General features: G+C 32.4%; 1 protein-coding gene across 3 annotated transcripts in view; it reads left to right on the top strand.

Annotated features, from left to right (window-relative positions):
• The window catches only part of CTNNA3 (catenin alpha 3), a 1,366,626-nt gene that overhangs the window by 67,555 nt on the left and 1,284,711 nt on the right, over nucleotides 1-14,360 (top strand). The gene's annotated exons all lie outside the window — the stretch shown is intronic.

Genomic DNA, 14,360 nt, shown 5'->3' on the forward strand with positions numbered 1-14,360 from the left:
GGTTTGTGAGTGTTTTGTTTTTGTTGACCTGAGTTTATTAGTTCTTGTACAGCTCTGAGGAGCTAGCTGTGGGAGGCAGAGTGGCTCATTAAACAGCTCCAAGGCTCAGAGACCTACCTCTGGTTCTTTCTGTTAGTTGTTCAGGCCTTCCAGGCACCATCTTCCCCTCACCATGCCATAGCTTATCCATAATAAAGAGAAGTGTACCTTTTTTTTTTTTTTTTTGTCATAGAATATAATGAGAAGGGGCTAATGAAGCTGAAGACATATATTTCATACATACATAAATTATAAAGTTCCTGGTAAACAGTTGGAGATAGAAGTTTCTGACTATCACAGAAGTACATTTTCTATTTTTTGGTTTTCTGGAAGTTTAAGTTTCCTAAACTTAAAAAAAAATGCTTTGCATAAACTATGCATAACTCGTTGCTATGTTAATCATATATAATAAAAGTATATATTTCACCTTCTGATAGCTTATGATACTACAGTAATTTCCTAATGAATGTAAGTCTCATTTGCAGGTTATTTAAAAAAACTGCTTAAAGCATGTGTACAATGATATAGTACAGGGATATTTATCACATTTGTAGTTACAAACATATGGAAGCTACATAAATGGATATAACTAATGGAACGTTTAAATAAATAAATCATGGTATATATTAAAAAAGACTAAAAAACTTGCTCATTATTCTTTGGTCAAGAGAATGATTCTCTATATCGCCTTGCTTCAAGGAGCTATTTTGAGGGGATAAAAAACTTAAATTTTCCTATTCCTCTTTCTAGAAGAGACTTGAGTGTATTCAAATATTTCCCTCCTCCTACCCCCAACATAACTTTAAGAAAATCAGTAAATGGTTGCTAATTAAATAATTTAAATGAATATACTAGCCACAGCAAACTTTAAGTCTAATACAGGGGAATTATTTGTTAAATACTTTCCATGTGATGTATATTTTATAGGGATTCTTTGGGCAATATATAGAAAACATAATTTTTGAGATAATTTGAAATGAATTTGTCATTCCTCCCTGCTGGCTGAGAACCACTCTTTGTCCTGTCTTCTCTACCCTGGTACCATCATCCACTTAATCACTAAGTCAGTTTAAGATTCTTTGTTCTCATTCCATCCTCTCTTCCAATTAGTCTTAAGTTCAAAAACTTCTATCTCCTTTCATCTCTTAGATCTGTTCCCTCTTCTTCACATTGCTTCCTGAATTCAAGATTACTACAATAGCCTTGTTCCAAATATAAAATATATGTTTTAGAAATGAAAATATACTCATTTTACTTCCCTGATTAAAATTCATATTTGTAGCTTTTGAAAGATTAGAGGCATTATCTTTCTGGATAAAGTTCAAACATTTAAACCTGGCTCTCACAGCATTTCATAATTGAGCTTCTATCATTCTTTCCCTTCTCATTTCCTGATTCTGTCCCCCTCTCAAACTTTCCTCCAAACAAGAACTCTCAGTATCTTGAATGGTTCATGCTGCTTTACATCTCTGTCTCTGTTAGCAGAGCTCTTCTCTTCACCTGTATTGCTTTTCTCACTCAGCCAACTCTTACTCAGCAGCAAAGCTCAGCTTGAGTCCTCTTTTCCAAGAAGTGTTTACTGAACCCCTTGGTGCTAAATTAGATGCACTTCTTTTGTGTCCAAAAAGACTCTGAGCATCTCTCGTAGGACTTATCGCCCCATACACCAAATATTGATTTACTTGTTCAGTAAATTTAGACTCTTAAATCCTTGAGAGTGGCAAGTACCAGTTTTTTTTTTTTATCAGCAATCCCCGATATATAACAAACATCTGATAAATTTTGTAAGTAAACAAAAATTGTTGCATCATTTTGTCACTTTATATTATAAAATTTTATAATGGTTTTATCTCTGCTGTTATAAAATATTATCTCTCATAGTTATGGTTTCTTTGCTGAGTCTTCGGTTTGGAATACAAACCCTTTTCTGGTATTCTTTCAGAAAATGTGATCTATTTAACAGTATAGTTTTTATTAACCTTTGGGAATAAATGTGTAAGACATTGGTCATTCTTAGAAAGGAACAATAATTACAATAACTCATGAAATGGCATTTTTTAAAAGTCAGTCGAAACTTTAAGCTCAATAAAAGTAAATTATTTTAAAGAGAGTTTCTCAAAGAGAAGTCTGTTTAGATTCCAGGATTATACAGTATATTCTCTAACTGTGTTCTATTTATAATGTATGAAATATAGATATGTGTGCATATAAATGTGTGTGTATATATATATATATATAGTATATGATGTATATACAACAAATACATTCGGTTAAAAATCACCAAGTGCTTTATACTGTGATTCTTTTTGACAAAGTGCCAAATTGAGCCACTGCCACTTGAATGCAGGAGGAAAGTGAAGCTGTGAATTGTTCTGGAATTTGGGGAATGACCAGTGCTTATCCTATGGATAGCAGAGATAGTGATTGTGAGAGCACCATTTCAAAAACTTGGAAGGAATTTTAACTCAGTGGAGAACTTGAAGTATCAAGAGAAAGAATTCAGATTTGAGCAACTCCTCTGTATGATGCTAGAAATGTATTTTAAATAGTTTTCTGCTTTGGGTTTTCCTTTTTTCTAAAGGGCTTTGTCCAGTGGCATAATGTGAAGGCCTAACGAAGAGCAAATAATAAGTTTATGGTATTTGGAAAAGAGAAAAGATATATGAAGTAGAGGATATTTATGTATTTATATATTTGATTTTTCAGGAAGAATTTGAGACTTAGAAATTTTTTTCTAGTAAAGACATAATTCAATTTATATAGCTTACATTCTGTTTTATTGTTTTACCATCTTTACTTAGAAGCTTGAAGTGATAAATAATGTTGGCACAAGGTTACTTAAAGATCTTGCTTGTGGAAGATGGGACTTGGAAAGTTTTAGGGGAGGATGTACAAAGAAAGACGATATGTGGGTGGAACTGTAGAGATCCAGCAAAGGTACTTCACATAGTGATTATTTATGGTCATTCATGATCTTATAGTTTACCCTTATGCTTAACATCTATAACATGACAAAATATTAAATCTGGTATTTTATTTAAATAGTTTTAGAATAGTCACATAATAATGATCTAAGAATTGTCCGGATTACATGTTTGGTCTATAGCATATGTATTACCTTTTATAGCCTCTACTCCCCTACAATCTATTGACATTGCTTCTAAGTCACACAGTTGGATATATTTAAGGTTTTTAAATGGTTTATTGAGAATAGCATATATACAGAAAAATGCATGCATTATCATGAACAACTCAATATATTTTCACATAGGGAACATACTATAGTAACCGCCACTCAGATCAAGAAATAGAACAGAACCCTAGAAGTACCCTTTGTACCTCCTACCCCTCACTTCAAACTAATCATTATCCTGATTATTACAGAGTATCTCCCCCCGCGCCCCCCCCCCCCCCCCCCCCCCCCCCCCCGCTTTTTGAACTTTATATGAGATCATATAGTATGTTATCTTGAGTTTGGCATCTTTTGCTCAATGTTATATTTGTGAGATCTCACTATATAAGTAGTTCATTCTTTTCACTGATGAATGGATCGTAATTTATCAGTCCTACTGTTGATAGACATTTGGGTTGTTCCTAGTTTTTCACTTTAATGAACATCACTGCTATGTACATATTTGTGCATTACTTTTTGTGCATGAATGTAGACATTCCTATTGGGTTTATACATAGAAATGAAATTGCTAGGTCATAAGGTACAAACTCAGCTTTAATAGGTATTACCAGTTTTCCAAAGTGAATTTACTAACTGACATTCTCATCAGTAAATATACAAGAATTCCAGTTGCTCTACATTCTTAGTAAGTTGGTCCTAGCAAATGTCAGTATTTTAAATTCAAGTGTCTGTAGTAGTATCCCATTATAGTTTTAATTTGTATTTTTATGATGACTTTTTATATGTTTTAGGTGTGAATCCTTTGTTAGTTGTAGATTAAAAATATCTTCTCCCTTTCATTATATTAAGTACTTTTGATATTCAGAAGTAATTTTGGTAAATTCTGGTTAATCATTTTATTCCTTTACTGATAGAATTTTTTTCTGTTAAAAAAATTTTGCCTACCATGAAGTCAAGAATATATTTTCTTATGTTATTATCTGGAGACTTTATTGTTTTACCTTTATGATCTATGTGGAAATAAATTTTATGAATAATGCAAGTTAGGAGTCATGATTCCTCTTTTTTAACATGGGAATTCAATTGATTTAGTGTATATGGATGCATATGGAAGTTTAATTTTTCCAGAACCATTTATTGAAGAGAAAGAAAAACCTACCCTTTCTCGACTGAATTACTTTTGCACCTTTTTTGCAACCAATTGACCATATCTTTGTGAGTCTGCTTTGGAACTCTTTTCTGTTCCATAAATTCACCTGTTTATTCTTATATCAATAAAACATTATTTTGAGTACTGTATCTCATAGTAAGTATTGAAATAAAAATTATTTTGATTTGGCCAATCTATGTCCCGTGCATTTCCACAGAAATTTTGGAATCAGCTTTTGTAAGAAAACTGTTGGGATTTAATTAAATTAGATCTATTGATCACTTTGTGCTGAACTGACTTTTTTTTTTTTTTTTGGTATTTCTATTGGCTATTTATTTATTTATTATGGTGACATTGGTTAATGAAATCCAGTAAGTTTCAGGCATACAATTTGAACTGACATTTTAACAGTAACAAATCTTCTGATTCAAAAACAGTGAATTCATTTTTTATATTATTGTAAATGATACTTTCAAGCATTTCAATTTTAAACCTATCTGCAAGTTAATGATGTTTTTACTGCCTTATTCAGTCATTTTTAAGTTGTTCTAGCAAACTTTTCACTTTAATTGCTATACATTTTAGTTCTTGAATTTTCATTTGTTTTTTAAAAATAGTTACATTTCTATGGAAATACAAACATAAATAGTTTTTATTTAAGTTCTTTCAAAATTCTAATTCTCTGCTGAAATTTCTATGTTTCCTTATTTTTAGTGACATCTCAATTATAGTTGATTTGTTTATCTGATATGTCCAACATGTGGCTCTCCTATAGATTTGTTTCTATTGTTTGTTTTTTCAAGTATCTGATCTTGTCTCCTGGTAGCTTGATTAATTTTTGGTTGGCTTCTGGGCATTGCATATGAAAAATTATAGAATTAATTTTTAAAGGTTGTTTTAGTTATGACTAGCCCTTACTCTTGGATGTAGCACTTCAGAGGTCTCAGTTGAAAGTCTGAATGTTTAACAGGACATTTACTCCTAGGAAGACTCAGAACTTTAATTTTATCTCCCTAACTTTTTGAAAGTTAGGGAGATAAATAATGCCCAGCTTCTCATTCTCACAGTTGACACATTCTTTTGGCTTCTCTCTTATTCTATCTCTATACTATTTGGTTTGTCATAATCATATACAAAAACTCAGGGTAGATTTAATATCTAAATCTAAACAAAAATTAAAAGTTAAATACAAGGGTGAATATTTTTAAGGCAATGGGTATAGAACAGGATTTATTAAATATGAAGCAAAAATCTATAAAGAAAAGATCAATACATTTTATAGAAAAATTAAGAACTTTCAATCAAAACAGCATGGTACTGGCATAAAAACAGACATTTAGATCAATGGAACAGAATAGAATAAAGAACCCCAAAATAAACTCATGCCTGTATGGTCAATTAATTTATGTCCAAGGAAGGAAGAATATACAATGGGGTAAAGACAGTCTTCAATAAAATGTGCTCAGAAAACTGGCAGTTACAAAATAGTCATGGAGATATAAAGTATAGCATAGGGATAGTAGTCAATAATATTATAGTAACTATGTATGGCTCCAGGTGGGTAGTAGACTTATTAGTGGGATAACTTTATAAATTATATAAATCTCTAATGACTCTGTTGTACACTTAAATGTTGAATGTCAACTTTGATTTAATCAAAAAGCTTCTAAAATAAATAAAGGACATTTGGAGAAGATATTGGTATAAACACAAGGATTAATAACAGAAATGCATAACTCTCACCAATAAATAAGGAAAATAAAGGAATGATGGGCATAAAAAGAATTTTATAGAATAAACTTCAATAAAATATAAAGAAATGTCAACCTTATTAGTAATCAAGAATATGCAAATGAGATACCATTTTACACAATTCAGTTGGCAAAAATGAACAAGTCTGACGTATTAGAAAGATTTTGAAGTAACAGGGTCTTTTATACATTGCTTGTGGGAGTATAAATTGGTACAGCTACTTTGAAAAACAGTTTTGGTATGTGACTTATCAAACACCAAAGTTACATTTACATATTGGTATCCTTCTGGAGTAGAATCAGTTATATTTCTGGTGTGTAGAAATGAAATTGACTTTTTCACATTGGTATTTGAGGTTCTATCTCTGAAATGAAACATTTGGATGGTAATTTTAAAAAGAAGAAAACATTTGAGACATGCAAACACACATAGACTGTTTCTTTGGGATCTCTTATGATGTTAAGATTATGGTACTTTATTTGGCTTATGTGAGAAACAAATTTTACAAAAGTGACATGATATAGTATATGACATTTGCTGTTCATACATGAAATTGCAAGGAACAGAATTATAACATACATATACATATGCGTGTATGCATATATATATTAATGTGTATATGTATACGCTATGTATATATTATTCAGTTTTCTGCTTCTAAAGATGCTACTTTTTCCTATGTAGAAAGATATATGGTGATACATAGTCTATTGTGGTGGCTGGGATAACTCCACTTTAAGGTTTTTGTTAACAACATGAGTTGTCTTTCATAATAAATTTTTGGACCAAATAGTAAACGAAGATATTTAGTTTTGCTGTTTGGAAAAAAAATAACTAATGATCTAGGTTTAGTGAAGTCTTAAAGATTTGTCAGCCAGATTTAAAGTTGTAAAGGACACTTGGTTAAAATTTACTTTGAATGTGTCTTAGTAGTACTACTGTGTGATCCCTCCGGAGGGTAGGGTTCTCAACTACCCAGGCTTTAGCTTTTGCTTTCAGCTAGTCAAAAAAGTTTTAGATGGAATTAAAGATTTGAATTACAACTGGAAATAAAGACATTCTTTTGTGTTTTCATCTATACCTTGATAAAAAAAACAGAATAGGACTAAAAATATGTGGAATATTAAATTTGGCTCAGGGTTTATTCTAATCTCAAATAAAATATGGGCTTACTATGAGATATTAAGATTTTGGAAAAGAAGTGAATAGTCACTATTTTACTGTGGTATCATTATGAGGGAGAAGAGAAGATTACAAAAACCACATTTAGACTCTTTGCTCATGTCTTTTCTCTGTGCATTTGCAAATAATTTAAGTGTCTAATATTTACTTATTTTGGTTAAATATTTACAAATATAGTTGGTATTTTGGGCCCTGGGAATATTGAAATAAGACATACCCCTAGGTACTAATAGTCTACTGAGAGAAATACACACATAAACAGATGTAACAGTCAGATAAATGCCATTATGATGTTATGTAAAAAAGGCTGTGGAAATGTATGAAGGAGCAATACAATAGTGTGTTTCTAAATGTCTTCCTTTTTCTTTTTTTTCTTTTACCATTAGTAGGGAAAGATGACTCTCTCCCATATGACTACAGATGATTATGTATGTAATTTATAGAAGAGGTGATCTATGCTTAACCTGTCTTTCCTCAGAGACTTGCATTTCTTTCTCTTTTTTTCAAAAAAATTAAATATTTATTGAAACCTTTTTATGTGCCAGGCTCTGTTCTTTGTGCTAGGCTCACAGAAGTGAACTAAACAGGCAAGGCTTATCTTCATGGATTTGACTGATATTTTGATGAGAAAACAGGCAGTAAACAAGTAAAGACTTGCTTTTAATTCTTAAGGGGTATTGGATTCTTTGTCTTGGAACATTTAAAAATAATATTAATAGTTTCCTCATGTAAATATTAACTGCCTTATCTTAATGGTTACACACTTATAAATTCCCAGTGAAATAAAATAAAAGTATGGATTCTTTAATGTGTAAAGGGATAATTAATTTGAGATTTCAAGAATGTTCAGAGAAAGCTTGAAGATCAACTCTTCTGTATACTTTCTAGATGAGCCAAGATGCCTACACAGGTAGAGCACAGCACTAATCAAACCCCTGCATACCTTGCTACAGATTATCTGTAGCTAGAATGTGTCTAACACCAATAGTCTTGGCAGTTCTGCTTACCAGAGCCAGCGATCAGAAACTATATACTGCAGGTTTCAAGTTCATCTATGTCAAGTAGGAGAGGACTTGCAAATTGTTGGAATCCTGCCACTGCTAAAATACTTATCCATCTATTTTTAATTCTGGGCCTCCACCAAGGCTACCATGAGCCAGTAGGAGGGCTAGGAAGATTAATGAAGAGGAGCTTTTGAATCCTTCAAATAGCTCTCCTCAAATATGGAGCTATGGTATTTTATACTCAAAGAAATGTTATACTATGTAGTCTACTTACTAATGCAGGAGCCTCCCGACTGCATGTTTGTAAAGCTTAGGCCAGAAGCAGCTGACAACTTGCCCCACTTTGCATGGCTCGTGAGTATTTCTAATAGAGTAGGTGATGTGGCTAGTAGCTAGGGGACTGTCTCCTTTCCTGGTGAAAAGTAAAATGTATGCTTTCCTCATGTGCATAATACTTGTATTCAGGGTATTTTTAAGATTTATCTCTCTTTCTACATTTCTATAGTTCTTCATCTTCATGATTTACAAGACCTCAGGTTTACAGCCATTTTTTCCCCAGCAGAACTAGGAATCAAGACTTACTATCATCCATATTAGTCAGAGGTGATGGAAACGATTATTCCGTCCCTTCTAGAAACGATTATTCCTGGAAAATGGTATCTTGGAAGTGTAATTAATCTTCCTATCAGTATACTTGCGTACTTAAACGAGAAATACCATTATAGAATTTCCAATATTGAACCTTTAAAATGTTACCTATTGCCGCCCTGATTATTCAATGCCTATTTTTTTTGTTTTTTGTTTTTTGTTTTTTTGTTTTGTTTTGTTTTGTTTTTGTACAAGGAGATAAATTGTGTCCTAGGGAAAATGGAGATTTTAAAAATTTACTTGTGACCATTTTGGGTCACCTGTATTGAAAGATACTATCTTTTGAAACTCAGCTGTATCAAACATTTCCTTTGAAAGAAAATAGCAATTCATTTTTAGTTAACTGTCCCTATGTAACAGGTCAGCTCTATCTACTCTGCTCAACAACATTGCAGTTAGGACTTTGATAAAATGTTTGGTATTTACCACCAATTACTCATGGCCTATATATGGTTTCAAAGGCAACAGCTGCTGCCTTGTTATTTCCACCCATTGCTATATTGATATTATGTGTATTTAACTATTATGTCTCAAGAGTGTTCTTAGATAAGCATAAAATCACAAATACAATAATCTTTTCAACCAAGTACAGTATGCTCAGAAGATACAGTTCATTCCTCATTTAAGAGAGGATGATGAACTCTTGTTATAACACATTTTAACATGCATACTTGGTGTCTTGTAGCTGGCAGAATGTTTATGAAAACACTTCCAGTGAAGACTGATGAGCTAATTAGCTACATTGCTTGTAAACTACTAATTGCTGGATAACACTCAACATGGCATCCCTTAGCATTCACTTGAAAAATCTGCTCCAGGCTTTTTTTTATAGAGCTTGTGATATTGTCAGCAAACTCTTTAGTGTTGTCCATCTTGAAGTGATGGGTGGGTAAGTACTTAATGTGTGTATGCAGCCATCTCAATTTCAGTCACTTGATATGATAGACCTCTGACAAATAGTATAATTTGAGAAATAACAGTCATGTCAATTTTGAAAGTACAAGAAATTCTATAAGCCACTTTGATGTATAACTCAAAGACAGGAGCAAAGATTTAATGCATCTTAACAGGTTGCTTTGTAAGTTATGAGTCCTAGAAACTAGAACGTCGCTTGAAATCTCAGCTGGCAAAGAGTCTGAAATTGGAGGTGTGAATCATATATTAGCCATGGCTTTGCCTTCCTCCCTGACTAGAGAGATGGCACCATGCTGTAGCCATTTCATATATGTGTGCAAAGGTAACGGAGTAGGTGTAATGCCGACAAGTGATCTAAAGTTTATATTCACAGAAAATAGTTCTGAACGTTATTGTTTTGTTGTATATGCTAGTGCATTAAGCTGTTGGCCATTTCACAGGGTCAGGAATAAGAATCTTTAGAATGTCTGTCCTTCACTCTTTCTGCTCATGTCTTTCTTCAGTTTCAAAGAAAGTAGTATTCCTTTAAAACTAATCTTTCCAATCATTACTTGGACCCAAGATCGTTTCCTCTCTTGAGAGACTTTCATTCTCTATTCTCTTTTCTTTCTCTAGGCTGTTCATTCATATACCTTTTTAACGTTTGTTCTTCACATTTATTAGCTCGTCCCTACTTGATGATTGAGAAATATTCAATAAAAATTCCATTTCCTTTTAGTCTACTCTCTTCTTAAACTCCTAATTCTGTTTTACTTTGTCTATTCTTCTTCTTTGGCCTATTTATTGTTTAACTCACTTACTTTTGCACAATTTTAATTCTCTTCAACTCCTCTGCTACATTTGGCATTTATTCGTTCACCACCTTGAAACTTTACCCTCTTTTCTTTTAGGAGGTTACACACTAAATTGTCTTATTACTTTGCCACACTCTCTTTCTGTTTCTTTTTTGACTTCTTACTCTCGTCTCCTATGTTTTTTTCCTTTTTTAAAATCATTTTTATTTTTCAATTACAATTGACCTATACTAGTTTCGGGTATATAAATAGTGACTAGACCTCCACACAACTCATGAAGTGATGAACCCAATAAAACCAGTTCCCATCTGACACCACACATAGCCATTACAATATAGTGACTTTTTCCTTATGCGATACTTTATATCTCTAGGACTATTTTGTAAGTACCATTTTGTATTTCTTAATCCCTTCCCCCTTTTTATCCATTCCTCCTAACGCCTTCCCATCTGGCAACCATCAAAATGTTCTCTGTATTTATGAATTTGTCTCTGCTTTGTTTGTTTTGTTTTTTAGATTCCACATGTAAGTGGAGTCATATGGTATTTATCTTTCTCTGTCTGACTTATTTCACTCAGCATAATACACTCCAGGTCCATCCATGTTATTGCAGATGGCAAGATTTAATATATATATAATCTGAGTAACACTCCACTGCATATATGTACTGCTATCTTCTCTATCCATTCATCTATTAATGAACATTTAGATTACTTTCATATCTTGGTTACCGTAAACAGGGCTGCAATGAACATACGGATGAATATGTCTTTTCGAATTAGTGTTTTGGGTTTCTTCAGATAAATATCCAGAAGTGGAGTTTTTTGTCTCTTGTTGCAGCCTTTAAAAAACATTTTTTACTTTTCAATTATAGTTGGCATACAATATTATATTCATTTCAGGCATACAACAGAGGGATTAGACATGTAACTAATAAAGTGATCACCCCAATAAATCTAGTACCCATTTGTCCTATACTTTTTCTTAAGCCTTAATCTTGGTCTTCTCTGTCCTCTCTTCTCTCCTTGGGGAGCTTTTTCATTCTCAGGACTTTAATTATAACTATTTTGTTGACAACTTTTAGTTATTATTTAAACTCCACTACCAAACTGAGTGTTTTTCAATCATTTTTTTATATTAACACATAGATAATCATGCTAAATTTACTCCTACAAGTAATAGTCATTCTTGGGAATGTTTGATGCTCAGCACAGTAGTTGAAATTCTACTTCCATCTTCCCCAGTGAGAAGTGATATCGTGGTCAGTGCTACTGCTCTAATTATTTTCTAGTTGGTTAGATTACTTTGATGAATAACTCAAAGACAGAAATAAGATATAATGCATGTTAACAAATTGCTATATCCATTTTGACATTACGTTACAGTTATCTTGAACAGACTGAACTCGATACCTTTCACAAACCCTTTACAGACTTTTATAGCTCTAGCATCATTTGACTTAAACTCTGAGCATTTGACAGTTGATTATTTTCTTTCTAGAATGCTCTGTTTCCTGGAATAATGGAGCACCACACAGTACTGATTTTCTCCCTTTATCTCTTTGGCTACTTTCTCTAAATCTTTGTTTTGGTTCAGTTATTAGAAAACTTTAACATATGAGTATGTGAATTTACTTTTTCAACTGTAAATTTTATGAAATCTAAAGTATTTCTGATGAAAATTTAGCATCTTAATTGAAATGTTTTGTAAGCATAAAATACATAATGAATTTCAAAGAGTATGAACAAATATAAAATATCTCAATAATTTTTATATTGATTACTTAACGAAATGATATATTTTGAATATATTGTTAAAACAAAATATATATTCTTAAAAGAATAGTTAACATTTGTTAAGTTCTCAATATTATTTAATAAAAAGTTAAGTAATTGTATGAGTTATCACATTCGACCTTCATAATCAACCTGTGCAGTTTATGTTGTTACTCTCCTGTTTTTAAAGTAAGGAAATTGAATCTTGGAGAACTTGGAACAAAATATAATTTAAAAATTCCTTTTATTTATTTCTTTTTGAATTTTTAATGCTTAATTTTTTTTTTTACTCTTTACTTTTTAAAAATGTTTCCTAGTACTTTAAACAGTGGCTACCAAAATATCTCAAATTATATATATGGCTAAGAGTTTTCTGTTGGACAGTGCTGAGTTAAGTCTGTCTCTGCCTGATCCCATATGGGTCTCTGGAGAATGAATAGCACTAAATTGTCTTCCCTTAATGCGAGGGAACTAACCTTTTGTGTCTCAGGATCAGTTAGTCATTGGCTAGTAGCTACTCTTCCTGTTAAGGAGTAACTTCCAGGCATACTGCAGTTTTGAATGTTTGGGAGATTCTTTCATAAACTTGACCACAAAGTCTGCTATGTGCTCTAATGGATTTGTTTGAAGACCACCATATACTTAATAAGTCTTAAAGAATGGAAGTCACTAAACTCTAATGATTTCTCCATGTAATATTTTATTACTTAGGTGCCTTTCTTGAGCAGTTAAGCATAAAACTTATTACATAGAAATGCAACATTTTACATACCTTTATAACTGCTTATTTCTGAGTTTTCTAAGTGCTAGATAACTATCAATAATTTTTATTTCTCTTGAAAAAGACTTCTGGTTTGTGTGTCACGAGGAGAACATTATGATTAAAAGATATACTACTCTCTTATATCTTTCAGATATATGTGATTATCATGAAGTTATTAATAGTTGGTGTACAGAAAGTGATGGGGCAAGGATAGAATCAATTCATTCAAGGAAAGGGAAAAAGCACAGCAAGAAATAATTCTCAGAGCTAGAGATAAAATTGCTTTGTTTTTTAACAGTTTGTAGGTATGTGATCTGGACAGAAAAAGAACCAAGTATAAGCATTTCTTGTAGAAGGACAAACTATATATATATATACACACACACACATATATATATATAACTATATATATACATACAAACTATATACATACATATATATGCATGTGTATATATGTATGTATGTATATATGTATATATACACATATATATGTTTGCTTTTCTAGATATTCTGAATCTGTTTACCATGTTCTAAAGTTTAGTCATTCTTTTCATCTTCATAGTTGTTTCATGGAGTCCTCCTTTTTTTTTCCCCCACATTTTTTCTGCAACTTTTTCTTACAATGATATATCAACTTGATTATCATCTGCAGACATCTCTGGGTCAGGCACATCATTTCCTTTATCCTACACATTTTTTTTTTTTGGCATTATCCCGCTTTCTTGCCATAAAACAGCTGCAAACCTCTCTCTTTCTCTCTCTGTCAGAATAAGGAAGGCTTTACTTTGGAGTCCAGTAACATACTAGGTGCCTTATTCTCTCCAAATGATTTCCTCAGCTTCTTTGGATTAAAAAAAACCAAACAAACCTTTTTTATGATTTGGGGGTTAAGTCCTGAGCTGCCTGCTGCTTTGCAAACAGTAATAGAGAAAGGGACAGGGGTCACGACATATCATGTATAGGAAATCAGTTGATCACCCTGGTTTTCAGACCCCTGCTCAGTTCTGCCCCGTATCGTATCTCCAAACCTGGCCTCTTTGGATTCCAATGGGCAGAATGTCTCCAACATCCTCTGCAGACTCGGCTTGTTCTAGACTGTAGTTCTCTGCTCTTGTTTTTATCTGTCAACACCCTTCCATCAGCTTTTCATCTTCCAGGAGGCTCTCAGCTGCTGTTGACTCCCCTTAACAATTTTGTTATTGTTT

The sequence above is a fragment of the Rousettus aegyptiacus genome, unplaced genomic scaffold (genome assembly GCF_014176215.1).
Source record: "Rousettus aegyptiacus isolate mRouAeg1 unplaced genomic scaffold, mRouAeg1.p scaffold_m13_p_6, whole genome shotgun sequence".
Classification (NCBI taxonomy): domain Eukaryota; kingdom Metazoa; phylum Chordata; class Mammalia; order Chiroptera; family Pteropodidae; genus Rousettus; species Rousettus aegyptiacus.